Source organism: Lactuca serriola, chromosome 1 (assembly GCF_051521515.1).
Source record: "Lactuca serriola cultivar US96UC23 chromosome 1, Lser_US96UC23_V15, whole genome shotgun sequence".
Lineage (NCBI taxonomy): Eukaryota > Viridiplantae > Streptophyta > Magnoliopsida > Asterales > Asteraceae > Lactuca > Lactuca serriola.
This window is the reverse complement of record NC_136408.1, coordinates 58,641,862-58,654,607: the sequence shown is the minus strand read 5'-3', so window position 1 is coordinate 58,654,607 and position 12,746 is coordinate 58,641,862. Positions and strand designations below refer to the sequence as shown.

The 12,746-nt window shown below is 27.7% G+C and overlaps 1 long non-coding RNA gene across 2 annotated transcripts; it reads left to right on the top strand.

Annotated features, from left to right (window-relative positions):
- Window positions 1–651: 651 nt before the first annotated feature.
- Window positions 652–1,768, top strand: LOC145089247 (uncharacterized). Of its 2 annotated transcripts, none has more exons than XR_013701386.1 (2): window positions 652–1,056; window positions 1,384–1,768. It is a non-coding gene; the product is annotated as an uncharacterized LOC145089247 (long non-coding RNA). The 2 variants fall into 2 exon arrangements; XR_013701387.1 differs by having other exon boundaries at window positions 1,366–1,768.
- The last annotated feature ends 10,978 nt before the right edge of the window (window positions 1,769–12,746 follow it).

Here is a 12,746-nt window from a genome sequence, read left to right as displayed (position 1 = left end):
TGGAAAATACCAAACCATTGGTCTTTTATTTCGGTTTCAGTTTTTCGTTTTTTTAATAAACTTTTCGGGGTTTTGTTTTTTTTAATTATTATTTCATAGATTTTTTATCAACAAATGTTGCTATAATTTAACAAAAATAAATAATTTGCTAAAACATAATACAAGAGGAAGTAACCGGTCATAAGGTTAAAATATTAATAATTTTAATAGTTCAGTGGCAAATAGATAATGAAAAAAAGTTTAGTGACTAAATATGAACAAAATCGAAAGTTCGTTAACCCTTTCAAGTCATTATCCCAAGATTAGGAGATTATCTCATGAAAGGTCTATATTTGACCATACTTTACCTAACTAATCCTTTGATCGAGGGACTAATTTGATTAGGTCCATATAGTTAATAGACTTTGATGATTTTCACCCAATAAATCAACAATCGTTAGTGGTTCTTATGATAATATGATTCGTATTTGAGATTTATAGTAACATTACGACATTCGTCTAAAAAATATAATATACTTTACTCTATATTTTTACCAATAACCTTTTTCTTGTTTATGTGCTCCTTTACGTGAGCTAAATATCAGCACATAACAAGAACAACAAGTAACACATGTTTACAATTTTAGATTACTTAAAGACGATTAACTAAAATCAACTACTCGTTTTCCATAAATAGTACTTGAAAATATTCCAAAAATCACATCTACAAATACGTTATGTTATGTTATGCTACACACTCCATTACTAAGTGAATCACGAGGAGCTCTTGTCTTCGACAAAAACCCTTCAAACACATCCAAAACAAAATTCAGACAAATGGCGTTACATTTTAAGAGAAATATGATTGTAAAGGATCTGACTGTGATGCTTGTCACGTCATGGATGATGATGGTGACGATGGTATTCAAGATGATGGTGGAAACATTTTGGATAGTGATCGGAAAGTATACAGTCTCTTGGGGACTTGACTTATGGGTGCGTCTCGAGTTGATGCTTCTCAAATATGAGATGGAGAGCATTAGTGATGCTTATGTTGTTCCCTACGATTACTACAAGGTAACCCTTCATAAATTTGTAAGCTAGCCATATACATATATGTATTAATTTATATATCCACATGCACACATGTATAACGTAATAAGCATGCATACATCTAAAAGAAATACATACAAATAAGAAGAACATGAGACAATATATTATGCAGATAAAAGATAGGTGTCTAGTATTAATTTGGTTGGTATTAATGAAGTTAAAACAAATGAAGGTTCATGATGGTTTTAGTTGAGGTTGTATGATCTATAGAAATAAATATATGTAAAAAAAGAATATGATACAATGTATGATGGTTCCAAAAATGACTTTTAGGCGTTTGCAACCTTATAGTTATCGTCGACTCAGTTTTCAAAAGTTAGATCTGATGCAGCCGTTCACCAGAAGTGTTCGTTGACATTTGTGGAATGTTGAAAATAATGTTGATATAAATGAAGTTTGCAAACTTGTGAGAAGCGTAAGATTGTGAACTTTTCTTTATATTTGTTAAATTTGTTTTAGATTTCCAAACCTTGCACCGAATATTATATATGTGTAGGTTATTGAAGGAATATACGTTATGAAAACTCAGTGAAGAATCCAAAGATTTTTAAGTATGAATGTACTATTATAATAATTTTTGTTTTGGAGAATGTATTATGATAAAAGAATTTGGATTTCTTTATTTCTTATGTAGTAAGAACATTATGAATTTGATTTGAATGAATTATTTCACAAACCAGTTGTAAATTTATGCCTTATATCATGTACATAACATCACTTTATCATATGAATTGGGCTTAATTATAGAAACATAAAAACCAAATTTGTTTCAGTTTTTAATTTGGTTATGAAAATTTGGAAATCTCCGAAACATGAACTTTTTGAGATGTTTGGATGTGAGAAAAACTTCAATCAGTGCCAATCGTGTTTATTGATAAGAGAAATTAAATATCCTCCTAATTTCTATATTGAGAAACTTATAGGGCATTTACATAGGTTTTTCAAATCTATCATTTTATGGAAGAATCAATTTACTTACAAATTATACGTAATGATACCATTTAAAAATAATAAATTATTTAATAATTTTATATTAGTTAAAAACTTTATATTATTTAAAATTTATTAAATAAATATAAGAAAAATTATAAAAGTAGTCCCTATCGTTACAAAAGTCGAAACTTTAGTTTATATTTGCATTTCGTTACTTAGTTGGTATTCATGGTTTTATATTATTAAGATATTGATCAATGTAATTTCCATTTATTTATATTTTATCTAAAAATATTAAATAATTAAATACATAAATAGTTAAATAAATAATTATAAAATTATTTAATAATTTTATATCAGTTAAAAACTTTTTATTTTTTAAAATTTATTAAATAAATATAAGAAAATTATAAAAATAGTCCTTGTCGTTACAAAAGTCTCAACTTTAGTATATATTTGCATTTCGTTTACACATTCGGTATTCATGGTTTTATATTATTAAGATTTTGATGAATGTATTTTCAATTTGCTTTACATTTTATCTAAAATCATTATTTTAATGCTTGTTTGAGATTTGTTTTTATTGATTTTCCTTATTTGGTTATCAATTGATATTACAATTTTATAGAGTACATATTACAATTTTTGGTCCCTGTGCTCGGCATTGGTCTGCAAGTTTAGTCCAATTTCTGAACATTTGTTACTATTGGTCTCTAATGTTTCAAAATCCACCCATTTGATTTTTTTTTCGGGTTGTCATCACCTCTCACCCATTAAATGTAAGTGAATCGACAAATATAATCATGTTTGTCTTTTATTTTTATTTAATAAAAGGATCCAGTCTTCTAGCCTCACACACTACTCCACCCCACCCCATCCATTCGCTTCCTTTTCGTCCCCTTCACTTCCTTATCTTTCCCACCACTATGTTATGTGTTATACTCCTCTTACAACGTTTAAGTTGCTGACTTGGCATGTCGACCCGGACGGGAACACCATGCCACACTAGGCGACCTTGCCAACTGAAGACCACATTGTTGTGAAGATGTAACTAGTCTTCCTATCTTCTCCCAAAATGTATGATATTATGCGGCAAAGAATCCATCACCATTTGCATTTTATTAAGTTAATGATTTTGCAAAAGAGGTGGGATTTTTGTTATTCCTATTTTTATTTTGATCATATCCTAAACTAATGTTAGAATTAGAATCAAAATAAGTTCATTCATGGGTTTCCGGTACGGTACAAATATGGGATCATGATTTGGTACAAATTACTCATCCCTAATACCTGCCAAGTGTGATTACACCACTAATAATATTTCAGAAACATTTATCTCTTGGATTGGCGTATTGTCCTATCAACTTGTGTTTAATCTACTTGATACAATAAGAGAAAATATTAAACAAAATTTCATAATTGGTTCTCGTGGTTTGAAAAATATCGCACTTTATGGACAACTATGAAAAACGTCACATCACTAGTCCTTATGGTTTCGAAACCTTGCATTAATGGTCATTCTAAAGCTAACTTTTCAGTTGTTATTTTTATAAAAAGACCATTTACCCTTGAACCAAATATGTACTATACAACGAACATCAATGACCATTTGTGTAATTTTGAAATTATATATATATATATATATATATATATATATATATATATATATATATATATATATATATATATAGGGTTAGGTTATTTTGTTTTCAGTATCTATTGTGTGCATGTATGACTGATTCTGGACCAATCATTTTAGTTATTTTAAGAAAGTAATTAATGCATATTACATGTTGAAGATATAATAGGTATTAATTACATCTTCAGCATTTAATAAGCATTAATTACTTTCTTAAAATAACTAAAATGATTGGTCCAGAATCAATCACACAGGCACACAATAGATAGTGAAAACATTTGAAAAACATTATTGTCCACAGACAAAAAACATACAGATTAAGAAAAACATTAATTACCACTAACTTTATATAATAAAATGACAGTTTTGTCCCTACTTTGCATTTAATGTTCCATTAAATGCTTTGTTGGTTAAGTAATAATGAGGGTGTATTTTGGTAAAAATGTTATTTATTTTTAGAAGTGGACTATTATTTTGGGACAAACAAAAGATGAAAGATGGACTATAATTTTGGGACGGAGAGTATATATATATATATATATATATATATATATATATATATATATATATATATATATATATATATATATATATATAAGGGAAGGGGGGGGGGGGGGGGGGAATTCATTGAGATCACTAACCTTTTTACAATCTTCGAAACACCTTTTGCAATCCTTGTTTTAGATCTTATTTTTTATTGAAAAAATAGATAAAAGTATATAAACTCATAGGTTTTTAACCTATTTTCATATATATATATATATATATATATATATATATATATATATATATATATATATATATATATATATATTCAATTTTTTTGCATAAAATGTAAATGTGCACCATATACACAAACTCTATAAATTACCTTCTATAGAAGCATCTTAGTCTATTAAAATGTCTTTTAAAATATCGAGAAAAAAAATTCACAAATGAGCATATATGCACATACTTAAATGTGGATGTGTATATTTGTGATGTGAACATTTGCACATTAATGTTTATACACATCAGCATCAACAGTACCCATGATCTCATTCTAAACATATGAAATATTACTCTAAATATGCAAATGTGCACATCACAAATAAAAACATGCACATTTGATTATGTACATATATGTACATATGGTGCATATTTTACGTTATCTCTCTCTCTCTCTCTCTCTCTCTCTCTCTCTATATATATATATATATATATATATATATATATATATATATATATATATATATAAAAGTATTTTCGAGTCATGTGCATATAGTGCATATTTTATGTTATATGTAAAAAAAACATTGAACATCAATATGGAAATAGGTTAAAAGTTGATAATTTAGATATTTTTAGCTATTTTTTTAATAAAAAAATAAGATTTTTAACAAGGGTTGAAAAAATGATCCTAAGATCATCAAAATATTAGTGATCTCCATAAATCTCACAAACCCCACCCCCCGTGTGTGTGTGTGTCTATATATATATATATATATATATATATATATATATATATATATATATAGACACACACACACAAACGATCCTTGAGGTTTGTTGTATGTTGTAGATTTGATTCAAGGGTAAATTGGTATTTTCATAAAAAAAAATAGACAAAATTGCAAAAATGGTCCCTATGGTATGCATTTTTTTGAGGTTTAGCCCAAATCTCAACTTTTTTGGTTTTGTGGTTCTTTTAAGCTAGTTTTGTTATAGATTTGGTCCCTCAGTAAACTGAAATGATTGTAATACCCTTGGGGTATTTATTTTTCGTTTTTCTTTCATATTTTTAAAATCGAATAACTATTTACTTTTTAAAAAATTAAATAATAAGAGGTGCCTACCTCATTTCTCTCTCGGTTTCTCTCTCTCTCTCTCTTTCTCTCTCTCTCTCTCTCTCACACACACACTGCCGTGAGAAACTCTAAACCACCGAGGAAAAAAAACACATGAATTTCCACATTCATTAACCAAATTTAAATCCAATTACAAACTTATGACCAAATCAATATTAAATTAAAAAAAAACAAACCAAATAGTGTTGTAGTCCTAATTGGAGCTGAAAAAAATGAAATCTTTGAAAAAAAAATTGAAGCTAGAAATCTATATATCAATAAAGGTGGAGATTGAAGATGATCATGAACACAAAATTGAAGAATGCAAAATGAATCTGGAAAAAATCTATACCCACATCCCCATTTTCAAACCTCAGGCACCAGAATGCTTTTCTGTGTTCATCTTCTTCAACATACATACAATAAAATGATATACAAACACCTACAAATCGATGGTGGAGAACTCAAAAATCGAACTCTGAACAAAACTCAGAAATCGACCAAAGTGTTGTTGTCATCGGTCTAGAAACATTGCCATCGTCGCTTCAAAACCACCGCTTCCACCGGTCTGGAACCGTCATTGTTGCCGACGACCGTCGTTTCATATTAAGGTTTCATAGGTGGGGTTACGTTGACATTATGTGTCTGGGCCACATATTTGGTTTGCTACCATCACATTTATCATTGATCTGGTCCATCACCACCAATCTCACCATATATCTTGTTGTCACCACCACATCGCCTTGTTCGGCCGCTACTGTGTGTTTCATATTGGTTGCTCATTGTTTCAGATTTGGCCTTCCATCTTTGTTTCAGATCAATGGTGGCTTTTCGTTTCAGATCTACCCTTCTTCATCTTCGTTTCTGACATGGAACCAAGAACATACCCACCTCTGACTTTGTTTATGTGTGTGTAATATGTGTTGTGTTCTTGACTCATTAAACAATGTTCATCATAAGGAGAAAGTGAGTTAGGAATTAAGAGAGGGGGAGAGAGAAAGAGACAGAGAGAGAGAGAGAGAGGCATGAGCCCTATATTTTAATTTAACAAAACATTAAATTAAATAGAAAAAAGATAAAAAAATCGGAAGGGCATATTAGTAGGGGTGAGCAAACCAAACCAACAAACCGAGAAACCGACTAAAACCGACGAAACCGAAATCGAAAAAACCGAAACATAAGCAAAACCGACGGTTAGGGTTTGAATTTTTAAAAAATCGAAAAGTGGTTCGGTTTCAGTTTTTACTCAGAAACCGACCCATCCAACCCGAGAAACCGACCCATACTTAAAACCGACAAACCACCCCAAGAAATCGACCCATCCAACCCGAGAAACCGACTCATACTTGATTGTTTTTTGGTTATAATAGACTATTTCGGGATTTGGTTGTAACTTGTATTAGACTATTTGGTTGTAAGACTCATGTTTTTTGAAGTATTTAACTTCAATTCGGTGTTTTTGAAGTATTTAACTTCTTGCCTCATTTCTGGAAAATGGGTTAAAACCCAAAACCCATGGGTTTAAACCCAGAACCCATGAGTGTATGGGTTGAACCCAAGAAACCGACCAAACCGACATCATAACCCAAGAAACCGAATCGACCAGAAACCGATCCTATTGGGTTCTAAAAACTAGAAACCGAATATTTATGGGTTGGGTTGGGTTTGGGTCCAAAACCGACCCAAACCGACCCATGCACAGCTCTACATATTAGTCAGTTTACCGAGGGACCAAAATCACAACCAAAGTAGTTCAAAAGGACCACCAATCCAAAAAAAAAAAGTTGAGGTTTGGACCAAATTTCGAAAAAAATGCATACTATAAAGACCATTTTTGCAGTTTTGTCTAAAAAATAACAGCTAAAAGGTTAATTTTAGCTTTGGAAATGACCATTCATGCAAGGTTTCAAAACAATAAGGACCAGTGGTATAACGTTTTCCATTGTTGTTCTCAAAATGCAATATTTTGCAAACCATAGGATTTAGTTTTGAAATTTTGTCAAAATATTATGAAATGATTTGATAAGAAAGTGATGTCGGCAAAAAAAAAAAAGGAATTAAATATCTATAATCATGTTAGCAATATAGTTTTTTTTTTTTTTTTATTATTTTATTACTTTTAAATTTCATATAGAACTTGAGTAGATATAAAATTTATAGAAGTTGTCACAATCAAACCAATGTGAAGTACAAAAGGAAAACATTGCGATGTTGACTTGGATGATAGAAAATGTAATTGTTGAGTGTGGCAAGTTACATGTCTTTCATGTGTATATGCATTGACTATATACACTGACTTTTATTGTTCTCAAGTTACATGTCTTCCACATATATATTTATGTACCTAAACTTAGGTATAGAACACTTTAAACGGCGTAATTTTATACAAAACAAATTTAATTTTATTTTCTCTTAGTTTTGTTTTAATAGTATACCATTGAATTAAATTCAATTATGGAATGAAAAAAATCAATTATATATATTTTTATTGCAAATAATTATTAAAGTTTATAGACAAAATAAAAAACCAATATTTTTTTTTATCAAATATAACTTAAACGTTTTGTCTTTCAATTGAAAAACTATATCCAATTATTTTGTGAAAAACTTGATTGAGTTATGACATCTTTTTTTTTTCTTTTATTCTATTAGTTTTCATTTAGAACTTAGTAGGGTTGATTAAATGATCACGATTTTTAATGCTTTAAGTTTTTAAACACAAAGAAAAAAAAATATAACTTTGATCAATTTCGTAAGTCAAATGATTAAAGAAGAATAATAAAAGAGATATCATGATTATTTTGGTTATAAATTGATCAAAACTACGTTGTTTGAAAGGTTATATATATATATATATATATATATATATATATATATATATATATATATATATATATATATATATATATATATATATATAGGGAGTTGTTCAAATAAGAACCAAAAAATAAACATTTTAATTCTCAACTTTACAAATTACTTGCACTTGTTGTCGGACCACCGCCAGATCGTCACAGACTGCCACTGGACTAACATTAAATTTAGTAGCAGTTTTCTGGCCGTATTCACAGCTTAATAGAACATTGTAGCTTCAATTTCTTTGGTAATACTTTTTATTTTTGTAGCCAAATATATACAAATTTATTAAAAAATAGAGTTATGCCTTGACAAATTTAATTTTTTCTATTTTAAACTATAAAGTTTTTTAAAAAAAGTATCATTTGGACATTCACAATTTAAAATATCATATGCACAGTTTAATGGACATATTAGTTCACTAATATGCAGTTTAATATTTTTCATATATACATTTATTTATATTTTAGCACAATTTATGTTATATATATATATATATATATATATATATATATATATATATATATATATATATATATATATATATATATATATATAAAACTGAATATAGTCCATGTTTAGTTCAATACATAAAATTCACAACATAATACAATACAATATATACTAATTCAAAATTTTAAATAAGTCACACCCAAATTCTACCATCAGCATCAACTACAAGCACCGCCACCAACTACATGTGCCACTTTTGTAAGCATCATTCATTCAAAATCATATCTGTATATAAAATCATGGATTCATATCTTAAATATTATATTTACAGTTTAAATAAACAAATCAATTTACTAATTAAGTGTTTAATGCAATATAATTATAAAAACTAATGTATATTCTTACATATTTATACAACACAAAAATAAATATATTCACAAAAACATAAAAACAAACATTAATACATAAATCAATCATATTTTAACAAAACAATTCATAAAAAAATTCACAGCTTAACACAATAAATTCACAAATTAAAACATAAAGGTCACAACTTATTATAATAAATTCAGTAATTCACTGTTTAAAACACATAAATTTTATATTCACAAATATATTTTCAACTTTAAACTTATATTTATACTTTCAGATATAAATGTTACTACTTTTTTCTAAATTTTATTTACACAAATATTCACAGTTTAAATTTTACATACTTTATTGAAAGTTAGATAAAATCATATATGTGTATAATGGTTCTTTCATTTTATATTTCAGAAGCAAACAAAAAATTAATAAAAAAATTATTTTTTAATACAATAAAGTCACAGCTTAACACGCAAATATTATAATTCACAACCATATTTTCAACTTAAAACTTATATTTCAAGAACAGAGACGCAGGTACACTATAGTCACATGTGTCCATGGACACCCTATGTTTTGAAGTTTTCTTTAATTATATCATGTTTTCAAGATGGACACCTAATAAAAATTCACATGGACATCTATAAACTGGATAAGACATGCAACAAAATGATCTAATACCTTTAATGATTCAATATACATTTACAAAAAAAATTAAAAAATGAAATCAAATTAATAGACAGTCTATAGTTGTAACATAAATAGTTAAAAACTTTAAGTGAAATATAATATATTTTGTGTTTTTATCTTTTCAATTTGAAAATTAAGAATAAAAGATTGGGGAGTGAAACTATATTAAACGATAAGTTAAAATAAACAAATAACCTTAATTATAAGAGCATCTCCAATGATTAAGTTATCTTATAACTTAAAGTTATTGTCATCTCACCATTCTATTAATTTTAAGCTCTAATTAAATTACATCTTTAATGGTTAACCTCAACATAGTTGTTTTGAAAAGTTTAACTAATTGATCCACATTTATATAAATTGTTTCTTAAAACCCTTTCATTTAATTAGTTGTTTTTAAACACATCATATTTTTTATTAAAATATGGTTTGTATTATACTTTATTGTAGTTGTAATATATAAACATTTGTAACATCTAATAGAAATAATTATTTATAAAAGAAATAAATATTATTTCAACTAAAATAAAATTATGTAGGTAAAGTGAAATATTTTTAAAGATAAAGGGTTAGATTGGACAAACCTTTATACTATATTGACCACTCAATATATATTGAGTGGTCAATAAAAAAAGCAAAAAAGCTATCCTCTCCAATGGTGTTTAATAATACTAAGTGGTCAAGCAAATAGTAAAAGACTATAAATAAGCTTGCATTGGAGATGCTCTAAAGTTTTGTTTCTGTTATTTTTTTTTTTTCGAATCTAAATGATATTTCTATTTTCTTTAAGAGCATCTCCAACTCACTCTCATTCTCCATTTTTTCCCTCATTTCTTCCCCCATTCTTCTCCAACCCTCCCCAATTTGGGGGATATGAATAGTATTACACCAAATATGGTGTTATACTATCTATTTCTCCCAAATGGGGATGAATTTTGTGTTGTCGGTTTTGGTCCCTCTGTTATATATTTATACATTTCTAGTTCATTTTTACCTATTAATTATAATTTAAATATAATATTTAATACTTATAATATTTTGTTATATATTAAATTATATTAATTAATTATAAATATAAAGTTTGTTTTTTGTTCATCAAATTCATATAATAATTTAAATACATATTGAAATTTAAAAAAACGATAACGTATTTTATAAAAACTTATAATTAAAATATATATTACAAACACGATAACATATGTTATTAAACATGTAGTTAACCTATATATTACAATAATAATCTAATAAAAACCAACAAGTAACAATACTATTATTTATTTATTTAATATTTATTTAAAAGTGTATATTTGTAATATTTTTATAAATGCATGTATAATATTTATTTATAAGTTTATTATAAATATAATCGTTTGTATTTAATATTAATGTAATGAAAAAAATATAAATTATATATATGTTAAAACTAAATTAGTAGAGGGGTATGTTTGACTATCTATGTAAGTTGGAATAATAGAATATACTTTTTGGGAGTAAAAATAAGGTAAAAAATGGAGTAGGGTTGGAGATGAAACATTATTTGTCATATTTTTTACTCCATTTTTGGGGGGAAAATAGAGGTGGATTGGAGATGGTCTAAAGTCTAAAATCTATATGATAGCTCTCGTGGTATAGCTTATTGACAACCGTATAAAATAAAGAAAAATAAGAGTTGTGTGTTGATTGATAATTAGGGCTGTTAATCGGGTCAACCCGATCGGGTTTCGGGTTAATCGGGCCGGGTTACTCGGGTTTTCACAAAAAAAAAAATTAACCCGACACCTGACCCTATTAAGGTATGGGTTGGACGGGTTCGGGTTAATCGGGTTTCGGGTTAATAGGGTCGGGTTAGTCGGGTTAATACACTAAACACTTAATTTAAACATAATATATATGTTTTTTCAAGAGTGCAATCTGATATAAACTCAAACCATTTTTTACTCTTTTCTTAACATCAAGAATGCATACTAATTGAAATAAATTAAAAATAAAAGATCATGGACCTCATGGTTATTACAACATATGAGAAAGCATGCATACCACAATAGCTAAAAAAGTTCTTCCATTATAAATATTAAATAGATGAACTTTCAATCTCTAGTTAACGATCAACATCATGTAGTTTATTCATGTTTATAGTTAGTTTAAAGTAGAAATAATTATCAAAAAATCTTCTCAGCCGCTCTAGTATTTTTGAAATTTTATATCTTTTTGGACTTCAACTTCGCCAATGGGAGTTACTTGACCCTCGTATGCTTCTAGAGTCGCAAAAATTTACATTTTCAAAGGGTTTGTAGTCTTTTGTACTGTTCAAGTAGAGAGTGGTGGAATATATAAAGGTTGTGAATTCCTAACCGGGTTATTCGGGTTGACCCGAAACCCGATTTTTTTGTAAAAATCAACCCTAAACCCGACCCTAACTACAAATCGGGTTATTCGGGTTGACCCGAAACCAGATTTTTTTGTAAAAATCAACCCTAAACCCGTCCTAACTACAAATCGGGTTTATCGGGTTAACCCGAATAACCCGATTTGGAATTCTAACCCTATTGAACCCGACCCTAATTACCTTATTCGGGTTAGGGTCGGATCGGGTTCGGGTTTTTTTGACACCCCTATTGATAATAGCCTATAGGGTACACGAGCATTGTACCTAGTTTCAAGTTTCAAGGTTAAGTTTCTGATGACTTTTATTTTAAAACATGTTATATTGTTTTAATTTTTTCTAATTTATCACTTCATATTATTTATTATATTACAAAAAAAAAAAGAAATGTAATTATTATATTATATTATTCTATTCTTAGTTTATATATTTTATATTTTTATGGTTATATTTATAATTTATTATAGATAATTAAAATTGACTTAAGCAATACACAGTTTTAACAACT